The sequence below is a fragment of the Aquarana catesbeiana genome, linkage group LG04 (genome assembly GCF_042186555.1).
Source record: "Aquarana catesbeiana isolate 2022-GZ linkage group LG04, ASM4218655v1, whole genome shotgun sequence".
NCBI classification, from domain to species: domain Eukaryota; kingdom Metazoa; phylum Chordata; class Amphibia; order Anura; family Ranidae; genus Aquarana; species Aquarana catesbeiana.
In genome coordinates this window covers 662,739,107-662,758,457 of record NC_133327.1, presented here as the reverse complement: position 1 = coordinate 662,758,457, position 19,351 = coordinate 662,739,107, and positions in this window count along the sequence as shown.

Sequence of the window (19,351 nt, the reverse complement as noted above, 5' to 3'; positions counted from 1 at the left end):
ACCACCGCATACGCAGAAATTTTGTCTCAACCCATGTAACATGTTAATAGATAAGAATTTGCACAGCTGAGCTTGGACTGAGGCAGCTATACCCTCCCCTCCCCCCGTTCCCTCACCTCCCCTTCTTCATATCCTCTTCTACCTTTCGCTTTTCACTTTTCCTTCTTTCTTATTTCCATTGTACTGTTTAAAGATGTGTACTCTATCTAAGATCATTTAAAGAGAAACTGACACCGTCTGTACCCTTGGGATGGTGTACATATGGGTATTCCCGGTATACCGTTTCCGGCAGTGCACTCTGTACCTCGTTAGGAGATATAGCTGATGTGTGGTATATATTTTCGATACACCCTGTTATTACAAACCTTTATGATTTGCATGTTCGGTACTGCCATGTATTGTATATTGGTGTTATATGTTAAAAAAACACAGTGTACACCTCTTTCTTTTTCATATTCAATAAAAACTAATTAAACAAAAAAAAAAAAAAAAAATGTCCTTCATTTTAGTCGACTAAAATCTCCAGTACATTTTAGTTGACTAAAACTCATTTTAGTCGTCTAAAATCTAATGAGTGTAATTAAATTGTAATGCATTAGTTAACATTTCTCTACAATTTCCAAACTCATTTTATACTGTTGGAGTGAAAAATCTAATATGTTATTTATTATGGCATTGAGGTATGAACATGCACTACAGACCAATGTTAATTTTGAAGTCAAACTTCAATTTAGTTTTAGCCTTATGCCGCGTACACTCGATCGGACTTTGCGGCATACTTGGTCCGGCGTACTGGATTTCTTCGGACAATTTGATCGTGTGTGGGCTCCAGCGGACTTTGTTTTCTCAAAAGTTTGACGGACTTAGATTTGAAACGTTTCAAATCTATCCGACGGACTCGAGTCCGGTCGAAAAGTCCGCTCGTCTGTATGCTAGTCCGACGGACAAAAATCGACGCTAGGACAGCTATTGGCTACTGGCTATCAACTTCCTTGTTTTAGTCCGGTGTACGTCATCACGTACGAATCCGCCGGACTTTGGTTGATCGTGTGTAGGCAAGTCCGTTCATTTGGAAAGTCTGTTGTACAGTCCGTCGAAAAAGTCCGCCGGGCAAAGTATGCCGTTAAGTCCAATCGTGTGTACGCGGCATAAGTCTTTTGACTAAAATGGCATTTTAGTTTTAGTCCCAATTTTAGTCTTTTGACTAAAGTGCCATTTTAGTTTTAGTCATATTTTAGTCACCTCAGTTGTTTTTGTTTTAGTCCTATTTTAGTTGACTAAAAGAATATTCTTTTAGTCAACTAAAATGTTTTAGTCATTTTAGTCGAGAAAATTAACACTGGTTGCAGTTCAGTGAGTAAAATAAGTATTTAATCCCCAAGCAAAACATGACTTAGTACTTGGTGGAGAAACTCTTGTTGGTAAGCACAGAGGTCAGACGTTTCTTGTAGTTGGTGACCAGGTTTTCACACATCTCAGGAGGGATTTTGGTTCAATCTTCTTTACAGATCTTCTCTAAATCCTTAAAGTAATTGTAAAGTCTTGGGTTTTTTTGTTTGTTTTTCTATGTAGCACGGCACCCTAAAGGACTGCTTAGAATTACCTGCTCATCTGCACGGCCATGACCTTGTGAACATTCCAACCCACCTGACAATCTGGGTTCAGACATCCTTGTATCACTACAGAGTAATAATCAGACAACTGAGTATTTATGTTCTATGAATATTTTACTTGAACCAATAAAGGGAAATGTTATCACAAAGAGGAGGTGATAGATCTGCTGAGTTCTAGGCGACAGCGCCAACTCAGCAAAATAATTCCCCTGAAAGGCACAAGACAAATATTACCAATGACAATATTATGTACACACTTCCTTGAGAAATTGTGTTTCCCCTTGATGGATATTTCAGCTAACTGATTATACTGACACTCTGTGGGTTATTTACGAAAGGCAAATCCACTTTGCACTACAAGTGCACTTGGAAGTGCAGTCGCTGTAGATCTGAGGGAGACATGCGAGGAAAATAAAAACAGCATTTTAGCTTGCACATGATTGGATGATAAAATCAGCAGATCTTCCACTCATTTCAGATCTACCCCTCAGATTGCAGTGCATTTGTAGTGCAAAGTGGATTTGCATTTCCTAAATAACCCCCCCCAGTAAGAGATGGGACCTAGCCAGCCTATAATGCTATCCTAAGAAGGGAGAGCAGATCTAAAAATGATAATATAGGGGCCTTTCTATCAGTAATGGTAATAAAGTCCACGTTGCAGATCTGATGTTCTTCACCGGCATGTAGGAGCTCGTTAACTGTAATCCCATTAGGTGTAGTGGGAAACAGTAGATTTCTTGTAGTGAGGAAGGCTAAAGATGTCTAAGCACAGTGTTCAGATACATTCATTAAAGTATTCCTGGAGTAGGGATGTCTGTGCAGTGTTTCAATGTAACGGCGACAAAGAATGGATAAGGGTTGAGCAATTTGCCCTTTCACCAACAACCAGACCGCCCCGATGTCTTCCAGACAGGAACTCGTGTAGCGACACTCATGCAGCGGATCCGCTGTCTCGATCTCCCAACGTGAAGCTTGACACACACCGAATGGCAGGCGACCGGAGTGGTGCTGGAAGGATGTCCGACAGCAAACGGCAGAGCTAGGCCGCTAAGGTTATGAGTTGGAAGGTGATACTCCGCGTGGTAGGCCATGACCTCTCTCCCTGTTGCACGGAGAGGCCCGGGAGGAAGAGAGCTCTGCGTGGGCTTTTGCTTCTTTTATAGCTACTCCCAGCAATCTCCTGATGGCAGCAAAGATCCCTGGGATATATAGTCCTGGCACATAATCGTGCAAAGCAGTTATCTGACGGGAGGACTATACATCCCACAATCCTTTTGTTTGGCACACACATATGATGTCACCTGATACACTAATCACTAGAGGGACAGACAATGCTTTAAGATACTGGAAGGTATGGTGCTTTATGACTGTAGCCCATATTGCTACATCTATTAAAATAACAAACATGTTACAACCACCTGCTCTGTGCAGCGGTTTTGAACAGAGCAGCGCAGATACTTCTCTTCTTGGGTCCCTGAATGGAGCTCCTGGCCCCTCCCTCCCATTGAGTGCCCCCCACAGCAAGCAGCTTGCTATGGGGGCACCCGAGCCGAGCTGAAGCTCCCTGTCCCCATTCAGACACGGAGCGGTTTGGCCCCGTCCCCTCTCTTTCCTGATTGGTTAACTGAGTATGATTGACAGGAGTTGGAGCCAATGGTGCTGCTGCGGTGTCGCAGCCAATCAGGAGGGAGAGTCCCAGACTGACAAGGCACTCGTGGACATCGCTGGAGAGTGATGTGGCTCAGGTAAGTATTAGGGAGGCTGCTACACACAGAAGGCTTTTTATCTTAATGCATAGAATTCATTAAGATAAAAAAAACTTCTGCCCTTACAATCACTTTAACCACTTAAGCCCCGGACCATTTTGCTGGCCAAAGACCTGAGCACTTTTTGCGATTCAGCACTGCATCGCTTTAACTGACAATTGCGCGATTGTGCGACATGGTTCCCAAACAAAATTGATGTCCTTTTTTTCCCCACAAATAGAGTTTTCTTTTGGTGGTATTTGATCACCTCTGATCACCTCTGATTTTATTTTTTGCGCTATAAACAAAAATAGAGCGTCAATTTTGAAAAAAACGCATTATTTTTTACTTTTTGCTATAATAAATATCCCCAAAAAATATATAAAAAAACATTTTTTTTTCCTCAGTTTAGGCCGTTACGTATTCTTCTACATATTTTTGGTAAAAAAAAATCTCAATAAGCGTTTATTGTTTGGTTTGCGCAAAAGTTATAGCGTCTACAAAATAGGGGATAGTTTTATGGCATTTTTATTAATAATTTTTTTTACTAGTAATGGCGGCGATCTGCGATTTTTATCGTGACTACAACATTATGGTGGACACATCGGACAATTTTGACTCATTTTTGGGACCATTGTCATTTTTACAGCGATCAGTGCTATAAAATTGCACTGATTACTGTAAAATGACACTGGCAGTGAATGGGTTAACCACTAGGGGGTTAGGGAGGGGTTAAGTGTGTCCTAGGGATGTGTTCTAACTGTGGGGGGGAGGGGCTGTGTGTGACACGTCACTGATCACTTCTCCCGATCACAGGGAGCGGTGATCAGTGACAGTGTCACTAGGCAGAACGGGGAGATGCTTGTTTATATCAGCATCTCCCCAGTCTTCCTCTCCGTGAGATGATCGCGGGTATCTCCGCGGACGATGGCATGGCGGCAAATTAAAAGGGGCGTACAGGTATGCCCATTTGCCTTTCCGCACTATTCTGCCGACGTACACGGCACTTTCACCCCCCTCCTTCCCTGACCAATTTTCAGCTTTCAATGCTGTTGCACTTTGAATGAGAATTGTGCAGTCATGCTACACTGTACTCATATGACATTTTTATAATTTTTTTCACACAAATGGAGCTTTCTTTTGGTGGTATTTAATCACTGCTGGGGTTTTTATTTTTTACGCTACAAATAAAAAAAGACCAAATTTTTTTTTTTAAAAATGCATTTTTCTTAGTTCCTGTTATAAAATTTTGCAAATAAGTAATTTCACTTGATAAATTTTGCCCAAAAATTATGCTGCTACATTTATTTGGTTAAAAAAAAAACCCAAATCAGTATTTATTTGGTGTTGGCAGTGATGGGGACAGAAAGATATTTTATGAGGACACTGAAATGTGTATAGGGACAGTGGTATCAGTGGTGCTTGGTGTACTGTTTGTGGGGTGATCTGTTATGCCTTGTACACACGACCGGTTTTACCGTTCGAATAAACTCTGAAGGTTTTTGCGACGGAGTTCCGACGGAATTCCGCCCAAGCTGTCTTGCCTACACACGGTCACACCAAATTCCGACCGTCTAGAATGCGGTGACGTACAACACGTACGATGGGACTAGAAAAATGAAGTTCAATAGCCAGTAGCCAATAGCTTCCGTCTCGTACTTGCTTCAGAGCATGCGTCGTTTTTGGTCCGTCGGAACAGCATACAGACGAGCGATTTTCCCCATAGGAATTGGTTCTGTCGGAAATATTTAGAAAATGTTCTATTTCTAGGTCCGTCAGAATTTTCAAAAAGAAAAGTCCGATGAGGCCTACACACGATCGGAATAGACAATGAAAAGCTTCCGTCTGACTTTTTACGTTGGACATTCCGCTCGTGTGTATGATGTAAAATCATCCTCACACAGAGAGCTGTAACAGATCTGCAGGTTCCCCCTGGATATTGACTAGGCCACTTCCAGTTCCCAGCTTTCTGAGCTAATTATGTAGCTGAGAACAGAGGAATGTGATTTGTTATACAAATAAAAAAAAGGGAAAAAAAAAAAGGTATTTATAATGTTTTTTAAATGTATACATAAATGTTTTTACCTTTTTATTTCTAATTTAAACTGAATGGGTTGTTTTACAAGGTGAGGCTTCACATCTACTTTACGTTATATCAGTTGGGTATTTGTGTTTAGAAAATAAGAATTCACAGATCCAACTCCACAATATATAATAATAATTGTTACTTGGCACAATTCAATTTCACTTATAAAGTGAAACAACAAAAAAAATTGTTTCGTTTAGTTTTTTTTTACGTTTCCGTTGATTCATAATGATTCGTAATTTCGTAAGACGCGAGTTTTCATATTCGGACTCATTCGTATTTTCGAAACATTTTCTTTGATACGAAATGATTCGTAATTCCGTCTAATTTTCTTTGATTCAAAATTCGTAATTTTGAACAGACGAAATTACGAACACACGAATGAAAATACGAACATATACGAAATTATGAACAAAGGATTGAAAATACGAAATGTAAATCATTTGTTATAGATGTAATTTTCTTTCTTTTACTGTTTCGGAGTTCCGTATTTTCGTAAGTTTGTCCATTTGTAAGTTCGTATTTTCGCGTCTTCGTTATTTTGCTTATTCGTAATTTCGTAATTTTCGTATTTTGGTTTTTTCAGCTATTCGGATGTTCGAATTGATCCGAATGTACAAATGTGTACGAAAATCTATTAATTACGAACCAAATTGTACATGTCTATTGAAAAGCCACTCCAAAATATACTAAAGGAGAAGTACAGCCAAAGTTCATTCTGCACGCCTGTGACCCATTTTCAGCAGACAGCAGGCTGAAGCCCGCTGTCGGCTGATGTCACAGAGCCGGTCCAGGCTGGGAAAAGATCTGACCTTATGGTAGGGATCCACCCACAACCCAGCACCTGGCTCAGCCTCTCAGTGAGCCAATGAGAGGCTGAGCAATCCACCCCCACCCCCTCCACAGCCCAGCGCTCCCCCCTTCCAGCTCTCTGCTCATGGAGTTCTGAGAACCGAGCGATCAGCAGTGATTGATCACTCGGTTTCTCAGTCTTATGCCACATACACACGACTGGACTTTCCGGCAGAAAAGGTCTGATGGAAAGTCCGGTCGTGTGTACACGGCATTAGAGCTGGCGGGGGACAGATGCTGCATCCAGCTAGGTAAGTACGATTCTTGAAAAAAAAAAAAAAAATACGAACTCCTCTTTTAACATTGCAATGTATTATATCCTTATGACTTTTATGAAGGCTCATTCACGTTGATTGTGATTCATAAGGGCTATTCCTTGCTTCATGGATAATATGAGCTCCAGGTGGAATAAATGCTCACTATGCAGAATAAGTCCAACAACCAACAAATTTCTCAGGTTTGCTCGGAAGATATAACCACCAAAGCAGCTTATGAAAATACATTCAGAGTGAATATTTCCTTAACATTAGGGATTCAACCCCTTCGCTAACCATAGCCTCTATGGAATATTTACTCTGCACTGTGATAATAATAATAATTAGCGAAATTGCTCCAAGTGATATTTGCCACCTTATGAGGTTAGACAATCTCATATGTAAATATACATGTGCCCAAAATTAGAGATGTACTTGTATAGACAAATACGGCATGTGTTGTTGCAATAGCGCAAAAAATTCATCAAGTTCTCATGCATGCTACTTACAACTAAAGATAAGTAAACCGGGCAATGTTCAGTTTGCAGGAGATTTGGAAAACCCAGGAGTAACTTCGCTAACCTTGAACATAGTGCTAACCCCTACTAAAGTCTATTGGAACCAAATCTTAGTATCTTTTCCTAGCCTTTTCAAGGCTGTTTTGAAAGTTTGTAGGCAGGTGCGGTCTATTTTCTCCACTGTAGGTGGTGCTCAACTGCAGGAGCATTGCAGTTGGAGGGGAAGTCAAGAGGAACATGGTTCCTCTATGGTTTCCTGGGTCACTGGGGAAGCTATCCAATTGGATGCTGCCACCCCATTTGATTCTGGCTGCCAACTTGGGTCAGGCAGAGCCTGTTTAAGACCCTGGCTTCCAGGCTTGGTGCACATTTTGTGTGGGGATAGTGTAGGTACAGGTACCCCGTCTGACAGGGACAGTAATTCGTGGCAGGGAGGTGTTCCAGACGAGTAGGGAAAGGATAGGGACACATCATCCTTCCTGGACATCTCTGCATTTGGGTACAGACCGGCTAGGCCACATTCCACCTATCAAGACAGATGCTGCATTCTGTGGGAATTCCTGGTCAGGCACATTCCCACCGGGCCTATTGTGAATTACTGAGCGTTTACATTACTACAAGGGTTGATTTAGTGCACTCTGCAAGTGCAGTTGCTCCAGAGCTTAGTAAATAAGCAGGAGCTCTGTTGACTTCCATTATCCAGTCATGCGCAAGCAAAAATTAAGTTTTTTTTTTTATTTTCCTTGCACATGATTGGGTATTCTTTGCAAAGTGAAGCTTTGCCTCATTTACTAAGTAAATCAACCCCTGAATGTTTACTGCTGCTGCCCCATGTTTCACCTCCCCATAAGCTATTGTTTACAAAAAAGGCATGGGTAACTGGGCAGTGCCACAGGGGACATATTGCTATGCAAAAAAAAAATATATATATATATATATATTGTTTAGCAGGGGGCGGGTCTTTTCATGTAACCTAAAGGACAACATTGAAAATACAAAAAAAAAAAATCTTTAACCACTTAAGGACCGGAAGGATTTACCCCCTTAATAACCAGGCCATTTTTTGCGATACGGCACTGCGTCACTTTAACTGTCAATTGCGCAGTCGTGCGATGCTGTACCCGAACAAAATGAATGTCCTTTTTTTTCCTACAAATAGAGATTTCTTTTGGTAGTATTTGATCACCTCTGCAGTTTTTATTTTTTGACCTATAAACAAAAAAAAAAAGAGCGACAATTTTGAAAAAAAAAAACAATATTTTTTACTTTTTGGTATAAAAAATATCCCCCCAAAAAATGTAAAAAAACAAGTTTAGGCCAATATGTATTCTTCTACATATTTTTGGTAAAAAAAATTCTCAATAAGCGTATATTGATTGGTTTGCGCAAAAGTTATAGCGTCTACAAACTATGTGATAGATTTATGGCATTTTTATTATTTATTTTTTTTACTAGTAATGGCAGTGATCTGCGATTTTTAGTGTGACTGCAACATTGTGGTGGGCAGATCGGACACTTTTGACACTTCTTTGGGACCATTGACATTTATACAGCGATCAGAGCCAAAAATAGCCACTGATTATTGTATAAATGTCACTGGCAGGGAAGGAGTTAACACTAGGGGGCGATCAAGGGGTTAAGTGTGTTCCCTGGGAAGTGTTGCTAACAGTATGGGGGCTTGGCTAACTGGAGGAGGAGAGAGATCGCTGTTCCTAATCACTAGGAACAGACAATCTCTCTCCTCCCCTTACAGAACTGCCTGTTTCTGGAGTGATCACTGGTGGCTGGCGCATATGGAGTCCACCGGACCCGCTGGTTGGCTCCCCCGCTCGCGAATGGGCGCGCGCCCACAAAACGCCGTGTACACGCCCGACGTATAATGACAGCGATAGCAATTTTCGCAGGGGAGCCAACCTGCCGCAGTACACCTGTGGCGCAAGCGGTCTGTAACCAGTTAAAGCAGATCTTCACGTTCCCACCCCCTCTTTTTCCTGGTCATGTAAGTAAATAGGCCCATATGATGTCAGTGGCTGCTGAGTGTGACAGACCCAACCAGGACAGGGGCTTTTTAAGGGGACCACAGGATAGCCACTTACCTACTGACTATGGACGCTGGCATTTGAGGGAGCTACAAGCATTTAGGAAGATGTCCTATTATATAATGCAAAAGGACATTATTACATTGAACAGTCAAGGAAGCCATGATGGTCTTTGCCAACTTAAACACAGTGAGCAGATGTATGTGAAAAGAAAGCTGGTTAATGAGATTTGGACAGCCCTGGGTCTTCTTGAATACTGGTGCCAGACAGTCTGGGATCCCTGATTAATCAAAGCATATTCTAGGTGTGCATTTCCATTGTTCATTTAGACACCTATTGTTTCTGTCTGGCTGCTAGTATTGTGTCCACTTCAATTTGTTACCAAATTTTTGTGGGATGTTATATGTTTGTTGATTAATTTACTTTTTAATTAAGATCACTTAGTTGTTAGCTGTTAGTTTAATAGTTTAGTTTAGTTAGTTTAATATCTGTTTATTGAAGAAGGGAACAGGTAGAACATACAAGGGTATTCAGAACAGTAATTTGTACAATGAACGGGAGCTCACATGCTTATGGGATCTAACATATAAACAGAACATATTCAAAGGTCTCTAAGAGCATGAAGATTTCATAAAAAAGGATCTACAGCCAGTGACCTGAGTAGGGTCCTAGGTCTAGACACTGCTTAATCACATGACGTATTATTAGTTATTAGTTGTAATTAAAGAAAGTAACAGACAGTGAGCAAAAGGGCAGAAAATGAAAAAGATGGGGGAAAGGCAGGGGGGGGGGGTGCTAGTAAAAGCATTAACGATCAGGAGATAAGCACATATATAATATCAACAACAGTATATAATATGTTATTTACTTAAATGTGTGTTGGTGTTTAAGTTCAGTTAGTCATATTACTAGGTTGCAAGTCTTGTGGGGTTGTGGATATGGTCTCCTGGTAGCAAGAGGTGGAAGTAAATTCAATCCATAACAAAGGAAAGACACAAAGAGAGAAGACAAAGTGCTGCTCACCCCTATAGGTAAAAAGAAAGGAGAGGAGTTCCCCCAGGGTGGGGTTTTTAGGCAGCAGAGTAAAAGGATTGAGTCAATGATATATAAAAAAGTTGATGTATTTATTTTTACAAAAATGGCATGAAAGTTAAAAGAATGAGCTCCAGTAGGAAGTACTTTCAAACTTATTGGACCAAACATACATTTACAGACATAGTTCCATAACAACATTAAACAAGAAATGTCGACAATATGAAAAGTGAGACTGACGCGTTTCAACCCATATACCAAGGGTCTTCTTCAGAGGGTCAGTATGCTAAGAGATATATGAAATAGGTACACATGTCAAAATTACTTACGCACAATAAAATTAATATACGGTGCAGACATGTGATATAGTTACCCTATAATGTATGTCCAGCAAGGAAAAGGCCTCCTACATGGAGATCCCTTTAAAAACTATTTTTTCTCTCTCCCCAAGGGGTCCCAAAGCACCCCCACTGCCACAGCAACCAAAACGGGGCAGTAATCCAGCAAAGTGACTTACGAGAAGTCACACTAAAAGTCACCCTCCACCAAGACAGACGATCGGTCGGGGAGCGGGCCACAACTGTGGTAAAAATCCAGAAACAGACTGAGTAATACGCCCTGGGCAGTCAGACATACCTCGTTGACCCTATGAAGCCAGATCTTTATGGGTGGTATTAAGTGTTGGCCCCAGAAGGCCGGTATGAGAGCCTTAGCTGCATTCAGCAAGCGGGGGATGAGGGAGCGTTTATACTTGCCAATTGGCTCATGAGTGGCATGAAAAAGTATGGACCATGGGTCATTAGGAAGGTGGATGTCTGTTATCAGGTGTATCATCCTGAGAATGTCGGCCCAATAAGGGCTGATTAGAGGGCAGGTCCACCAAATGTGAGCGTGAGTAGCATTGTTTCCACAGTTCCTTCAACTAAATGGGAATCTGGAGGGAAACATTCTGTGTAACTTGGAGGGAGTATAATGCCATCTAGTGAGTAGTTTGTAGTTGGTTTCCGCCATTCTCCAGGCTAAGGAGGAAACATGTTCAATTTGTAGGATTGTATCCGTTCGCTTATTGGTAATAGGGGATTCAAGGTCTGTTTCCCATTTAGCGAGAAATTCCGGATATGAAGGGCATTGTAGTTCAATAAGGGCTTTGTAGAACTGCGAAACGCAGTGTAGCGGAGGGTCCTTGTGGCAGAACAGGAGTTCAATCCCATTTAGATCTGGTATACCTCATAGTGGCTGTGGGAAGGTTAGGAGGAAGTGTTGAATCTGGTTGTATCTCCATTTGTCCATAAATGTGATGGGTTTTGGGCCCATTATCTCAGATAGTGGCTTGAGGACGTTTGAATGGAGGACACGGTGAAGCAGGAGGGGTTCCTCTGGTTTCCAAGTTTTAAACCCTGGATCTATGGTACCAGGCAAAAAGTGGTTGTTGTGCAAAAGCTGCATCAGGGAGGAGTCGTATGACCAGGAGAATCTTTTGTGTAGCGCATCCCATATGTCAAGGGAAGAGGTGGTAATGGGTGAGGCATATGTGGAGAGGGCTCTGCAGGAGCAGGGTATCCACTGGACAATTGATAAGTCTGAACCACATAAGGCATATTCTAGTTGGACCCATAGTTTGGAAGAAATAACGTTCTTCCTATCCGCCACACATGATAACACAACCACTTGATAATACGCTTTAAGATTTGGTAGAGCCAACCCCCGGAGCATTTGGAGCGGTAGAGTACCGCTCTGGACACTCTGGGGTGGCTTTTTCTCCAAATGAAGCGAAAGATCTCCGTTTGAAGTATAGAAAAGAACCCTATAGGAACACCCAATGGTAGCATTTGAAAAATAAAGAGTATGCAGGGCAAGATGTTCATTTTAATGATGTTTATTCTATCCCAGGAGTGGGATAAGTAGTTGTTAGCTGTTAATTGGATTGGTGTTTGGAGTTGTATTGTCATGCTAATATCCTCAAGAGGAGGATGTCCTCCTGTGGGGTATAAAGTATGTGTCTGCCCCCCCCCCCCCGCCTCCGAAGTTGGAACCCACTTGGATGGGGTGGGAGGCGGCTGGGTGTTGGGGGGGAGGAGAGGAGAGAGGAGGTACGAAGGAAGACCAAGGTCTTCCAACCTGCATCACCTTTGAATAAGAAAATTACTTCTGAAGAGGGCCCCCGGCTCTGCAATGTCAATTTCAGAGGTATCTGTTACTTGAAGAATAACTATGCTTTGGAGGATATACATGAATCCTGTTTTATCTCTCCCTCCATGTGTTGATGTTGACTATGCTGACCCCTCTCTCTCTTGAAAGTTTATATGTATGTCTATACCTATTGTTTTAGCTCATGTTGGGCATTAGTAAAAATTTTTATTTGAAAAAAAAAAAAAAAAAAGTATGTGTCTGAGTTTTAATAAACAGTCATTCCTTTGTTTCCATCACAACATCTTGTCTGTGTACGATGATTGGGGTAAAAAGGGCTAGTGTTAGCTCTCGGTCTGCCCAGAACGGTTTGGAGGGCAGAAGGCACTGTTTGGCGGAAGGAAGCACCCAAGCAGGGTGCCAAAGCGGTTCTGTCACACTTGCCACATCCTTAGCAACCACTGACATCACATGGCTCATTCACTTACATGACCAGTGATTCCCAGCCGGGGATTCCCTATACTTGGAAGTAGTATTTACAAGGACTTGATGGAGTTCTTGCATCAGTTGCAACAACAGCTACTTGTCCATACAAATACATCTCTGATTTTAGGCACGTGAATGTTTAATGAGAAACTGCCTAATCTCATAAGGTGGCAATTACCGCTTGAAGGAAAAATTGTCCAATTATATATTTGTAAAGTGCCAGACCTGATATCACAGTGCAAGGTAAATACGTAAATATGTAAGCTGTGGTTATTGGAGTTGTTGAATCCCTGATGATATGGAAGTATTCACTCTGAATGTATTTGCAGGTGTGATAAGTGGCTTCGGTGGTAATATCTTCAGAGAAAATCGGAGACATCTGTTGGCTGTTGAAGTTATTCCGTATAGGGAACAGTTATTCCATCTGGAGCTCATATTATCCATGCAGCAAGGAACAGCTCTTATAACACAACCAATGCAAACAAGTCTTCAATAACAGTAATAAGGATATACACTGCTATGTAAATACATCTTGGGTTGGATTTTTAAGTGATGTCGCATTGTTGTGCTAAGTAACAATTATTAATACACATGGTGGAGTTGGATGCATGGAAATGTTATTTTTCTAAAACACCACCTAAGCCAATTCTGGCATTTCTCTCCTACATGTAAAAATCATCATTTTTTTTGCTGAAAAATTACTCAGAACCCCCAAACATTATATACATTTTTTTTGTAGAGACCCTAGGGAATAAAATGGCGGCTGTTGCAATTTTTTATGTCACACTGTATTTGCGCAGCAATTTTTCAAATGCAATTTTTTTGGAAAAAAAAACACTTTCATGAATTAAAATATATAAAAAAAAAAAAACACAATATTTACCCCAATTGCCTCAGATAATGTGAAAGAAGATGTTACGTCGAGTAAATAGATACCAAACATGTCATGCTTTAAAATAGCGTACACTCGTGGAATGGCGCCAAACTACAAAACTCCATAAGTGACATTTTAAAAAATGTTACAGGTTATCCGTTGAGAGTTACAGAGGAAGTCTAGCACTAAAAATATTGCTCTCGCTTTGACAATCGCAGAGATACCTCACATGTGTGTTTTGAACGCCATTTACATATGCTGGCGCGACCTGCGTATGAGGGGATGGGGGCACTTTAAAAAAATGTTGTTATTATTGTTTATTTTATTTTTATTTTTTTTACACTTTCCCTTTAATTTTTTATTTTTTGAGAACTTTTATTCCTATTACAAGGAATGTAAACATCCCTTGTAATAGGAATAGGGCATAACAGGTCCTCTTTACAGAGATATCTGGGTTCTATAAGTCCCTACATTTCTCCTCTATGCGAAAAAAAAAAATCAATCTCAGGCTTTCCAGCAAAAAAAGTTTACATCTGACGTCGCTTTTGGCCTCCGAGGGTCATAGAGATGGCCGGGGACCATCTGGTCCATGGCCAGCTCCATGGTAAATTGCCACCACCTCCGGATTCATTCTCTGGCTCCCTGATTGCAAGGGAGAGACCGGAGAAGCACCAGAGGGTGGCGAGGGTCGTCTAAAAAAAAAAAAATCTGGATGATGCTTGTAGCTGCAGGCATCATTCAGATATCTTTACTCAAAGTAAAAGACGTCCCAAAACTTTTGAGGTTTCACTGGTGAGTCTAGCACCTTTTTTTACCACCCTGTCTCCAAAAGAGGGCGCCTTTCTGTAAATAAAAACAGGATCACTGGGAAGGGATTTATTAAGCACTTTATCCATGCTCAATATTCCCCAGTATTTTTTAAAAATACCTTCCACCTCTCTGTACTGATGATGGTAATTACTACCGTAATGAATCCCCATTCATGTTTATCATCTCTAATTTTCTCTTTATCAATCAGACAAGATTCCTGAGAAGTTTGTCCAACCAGTGGAATCACCTCATCCAAGTGGTCATCTTTAACCTTTCTCCACAAATCTAATTTTAAGAACCTCAGATTGTGTCAAGAAGTCAGAATCATGGGTACAATTCCTTCTAACCTGAATACATTGCCCTTTTGGAATGTTCATTAACCATATGGGATGATGACCACCATGTATAGGAAGATAACTATTGTGGGGTCTGTAGGCTTAAAATAAACCTTAGTGGCCAGTGGATTTTGATCGTTTTAAAGCATATGAGATATTGATTTTTTTATGTTATAGCAGCAGCTTATAAATTCATATATGTTAATTAAATTTCCATGAGCGCTGGATTCGTGATTTATTCATTTCTAGGTGTATTGTATACTTTATTAATAAATATTGAAGATTTGAACCTATATTTAATGATGTTCTTCTGCTGTTCAATAAGTATAACCGTGAAATGTGCAGAGAGACTTTAGACAATTCTAAGCTGATTAAATTGTAAGCAATTTTTTGTCCTGCATGTTCTCCTTCTAAATAGTCTGTTCTTTGTACATGAAAGGCTCACCTTAATATTGGCCTTTGCAGCTGTTCATACTGTATATACCTTTCTTTGGCTTCCCCGCTGATCTGTTCACCTGGGAAAGTGGTGTGACCTACCCTGTATTTCCGATATGGAGGAGCATGAAACGCAATGCCCTTCTTCCCATATGGTAACACTGGGGCTTTGCAACTGTCTGTCTGGCATCCAACTCACATGGTAGCAAAGAATTCCTTGGACTTGCCTAAGCCTACATAGGGGCTAATCTCCTTGATCCCATGGGTGGGGAAGGCATCATAGGATAGGTCAACATGTGTCCAAAACATTTTGTCCACGTTAAAGACATTTTTGACTCACATAGGACAATTTTCATTTCAGTATGCATCCCCTTTACTAACAATTAAGAGGTGAAAACAACAAGGTAGCAACGCATTTCAACAATAATAGATCTTTTAATGACAGTCACACCATCTAAACATGCTTCCTTTAACCACTTGCTGACCAGCCGCCGCAGTTGTACTGCGGCAACATGGCTTGGCTGCTCGAATCGCCGTCATGTTACGTCGCTTCTAATTGTGGCCACTAGGGGCACACGTCCGCTGCTCGCCCCCCGGAGCCGATGCGAGTGACCGGCGGTTGCGACGACCACTGGGCTCGCGCGATCGCTCGTGACACGACGAGAACCGGGGATCTCTGTGTGTAAACACAGAGATTCTACACACAGAGATCCGGGTTCCCTGAGGGGAGAAGAGACTGATCGTGTGTTCATACAAAGTATGAACACCGATCTGTCTCTTCCCCTAGCAAGTCTCATCCCCCGTTCAGTTAGAACACGTAGCAGGGAACACAGTTAACCCCTTGATCACCCCCTAGTGTTAACCCCTTCACTGCCAGTGACATTTTTACAGTAATCAATGCATTTTTATAGCACTGATCGTTGTATAAATGCCAATGGTCCCAAAAATGTGTCAAAATTGTCCGATGTGTCCGCCATAATGTCGCAGTCCCGATAAAAATCGCAGATCGCCGCCATTATTATTATTATTATGCTATAAATCTATCCCCTATTTTGTAGACGCTATAACTTTAGTGCAAACCAATCAATATACGCTTATTGCGATTTTTATTGCCAAAAAATATGTAGAAGAATACATATCGGCCTAAACTGAGAAAAAATGTGCTTTTTTTTTAAAAAAAAAGTGGATATTTATTACAGCAAAAAGTACAAAATATTGGGGATTATTTACGAAAGGCAAAGCAACTTTGCACTGCAATTGCACTTGAAAGTGCAGTCGCTGTAAATCTAAGGGGTAGATCTGAAATGAGTCAAAGCTCTGCTGATTTTATCATCCAATCATGTGCAAGCTAAAATGCTGCTTTTTATTTTCCTTGCATGTCCCCCTCGGATCTACAGTGACTTTACTTTCATGTGCACTTGCAGTGCAAAGTGGATTGTCCTTTAGTAAATAACCCCCATTGTGTTTTTTTCAAAATTGTCGCTCTTTTTTTGTTTATAGTACAAAAAATAAAGACCGCAGAGATGATCAAATAACACCAAAAGAAAGCTCTATTTGTGGGGAAAAAAAAGACATCAATTTTGTTTGGGTACACCGTCGCACGACCGCGCAATTGTCAGTTAAAGCAGCGCAGTGACGAATCACAAAAAATGGCCTGGTCATTTAGCAGCCAAATCTGGGGTTGAAGTGGTTAAGGTGGTTGTAAAATCACGAATCGCAAATCCTGGAATCCCCTCTGTTACAGAAAGATATACTGTGCAGCATCTGTGTTTTTTAAAAAGTTATGCAGCGAAATACCTTATTTCAAAGCGCCGCTGTGTGCTCACGTGACCTCCTGGCGTATAGCTTGCCCGATCTGAGGACTACAGTGGGAGGGGCTGAGATTCCCCCACTGACGTCAGCCGGGAGGAGAGGAGAGCGACAGGAGGTCATGTGAGTGCACAGTGGCGCTCTGAAATAAGGTATTTTGCTGCATAATTTTTAAAATGCATATATTGCACTGTAAATCTTTCTGTAACAGTAGGGATTTTAGTATTTGGGATTAGTGATTTTACAACCATGGCAGCGGGATAGGAGGGGCAGGGAGGAGAGGTTTTACACACAGACTCCCGAGCTGACAGGCAGGGAGGGAGGGGGAGAGGGGCAGGATGAAAGGCATGTAAACTGACCACGGTATCATGGACCAGCAGTCATGATTACCTTGGTCAGTACACACAGTGGGACACAGGAACAGGCAGGATCAACAAGGTATTTTCCAGCCTAGAGATTGACAAATGACGCTGCACAAGCAATATGCTATATATCTATCCTGCTTTAAAGCAACAGGAGCTTTTTTTTTTTTTTTTTTCAACTCCCATCTCTGACTTTAACCTAAAGGTAAGCCTATAATAAGGTTTACCTATAAGTACTGTAAATATTTCCTAAAAGTGCACCATTTAGGAGATATTTACTGTACATGCAGCCGGTGACGTCACCGGAACATGCGCTCTGAAGGAACGGCCCAGGTGGATGTCCTGTGCTATAACACACATGTGCGTGGGATGACATCAACATAGCTCCAGCCATTCACACAGCACGAACCCGGAAGAAAGTCTGGGTGAAGATGGGAGCCCTCTCAACAGTGACAGATTGGCGCTGGAGGGCTTAATTTTCAGGTACATTTCACATAATGTGCTAGTATGCGATGCATACTAGCACGTTATGGCTTTACCTTGCAGGTTGCAAAAAAAAAAAACACCAACAAAGCGTCAACTACTACTTTAAATTGACACTAAAGGTTTGTTTTGTTTTTTTTTTAAAGCAGAGTTCCAGGCTTTTTTTTTTTATTATTATTATTAAAAGTCAGCAGCTTCAAAAAGTTTAGCTGCTGACTTTTAATAAAGCCCTGCTTGTCTCCCCCTCCTCTCCTCGGCGCCTCCATTGATACTGTCGGCACCCGGCCATGACAGCTTGCGGCTTCGCGGCCGGGCGCACACGGTGCATGCGTGAGTCGCGCTGCACTCTCCCAGTGGACAGGCAATCTTCTGGGACCTGTCACGTGTCCCAGAAGATTGCAGAGAGGGAGGGGCCGCCTAGGGGGAGAGGAGGAGTCGCCTAGGTGGTTTGTACCAGGAACCAGGAAGTGGGACAGGAAGTCCCCTTCAAAACTAAGCACCCATCCCCCCCCCCAAAAAAAGTGACATGCCAAATGTGGCATGTAAGGAGGCGAGGAGTGCTTAAATTGGAAGTTCCACTTTTGAGTGGAACTCTGCTTTAAATAACAAACATATCATACTTACCTCCACTGTGCAGCTCATTTTGCACAGAGTGGCCCTGAACCTCCTCTTCTGGGGTCCCCCGGCGGCTCTCGCGGCTCCTCCCCACATCAGATAACCCCCTGGGAGAAGCGCTCTCCCGAGGGATTACCTTGCGGGTGAGATCCCGAGTCCAGCATTCGGCGTCCATAGAGGCCGAATGCAGGACTCAGCCACCCCACCGCCCCCCAGCGCCCGCATCACTGGATTTGATTGACAGCAGCAGGAGCCAATGGCTGCGCTGCTATAAATCTATCCAATCAAGAGCCGAGAACCCAGGGCAGACAGACAGCGCATCCCCGTGGGTCAAGTTCCTGGGCTCAGGTAAGTAAAACGGGGGGGCTGGGGGGCCGGTCACTGCCAGGTGTTTTTTCACCTTAATGCATAGGATACATTAAGGTGAAAAACACGAAGGTTTACAACCCCTTTAAGTGCAAACTAAACTATGCTCATCTTTGAATCTGCAAAGAGCACAATACAAGGATGGAGTGGCGTTGCGGGTGCCAACATTTAAAAGAAAAAAAAAAGAGCAATTTGCGATGCTTGTGAAGTGGATGAAATGATTGATCTTACAGGAGCTGATGGTAAAATGCCAAGCTCAGACTCGAGCAGATAAGTATTTCACTATGAGGAAGCATTAGAAAAATGTAAAAAAAAAATACAGGGAAATGTAATACACTAAACTAAACTGAGAAAGTGATGTGTTGTTATTTCCAACAGAAAACATTTCAGACATTTTGTGATTGACGAACTTTAAAATAGAATAAATCTCCCTACCACCCAAAAAAAAATAAACCTAGAAAGTAGAGCTTTTCGGCTAAAGAGACATTCAATGTTTCCTCTGCCAAAAAC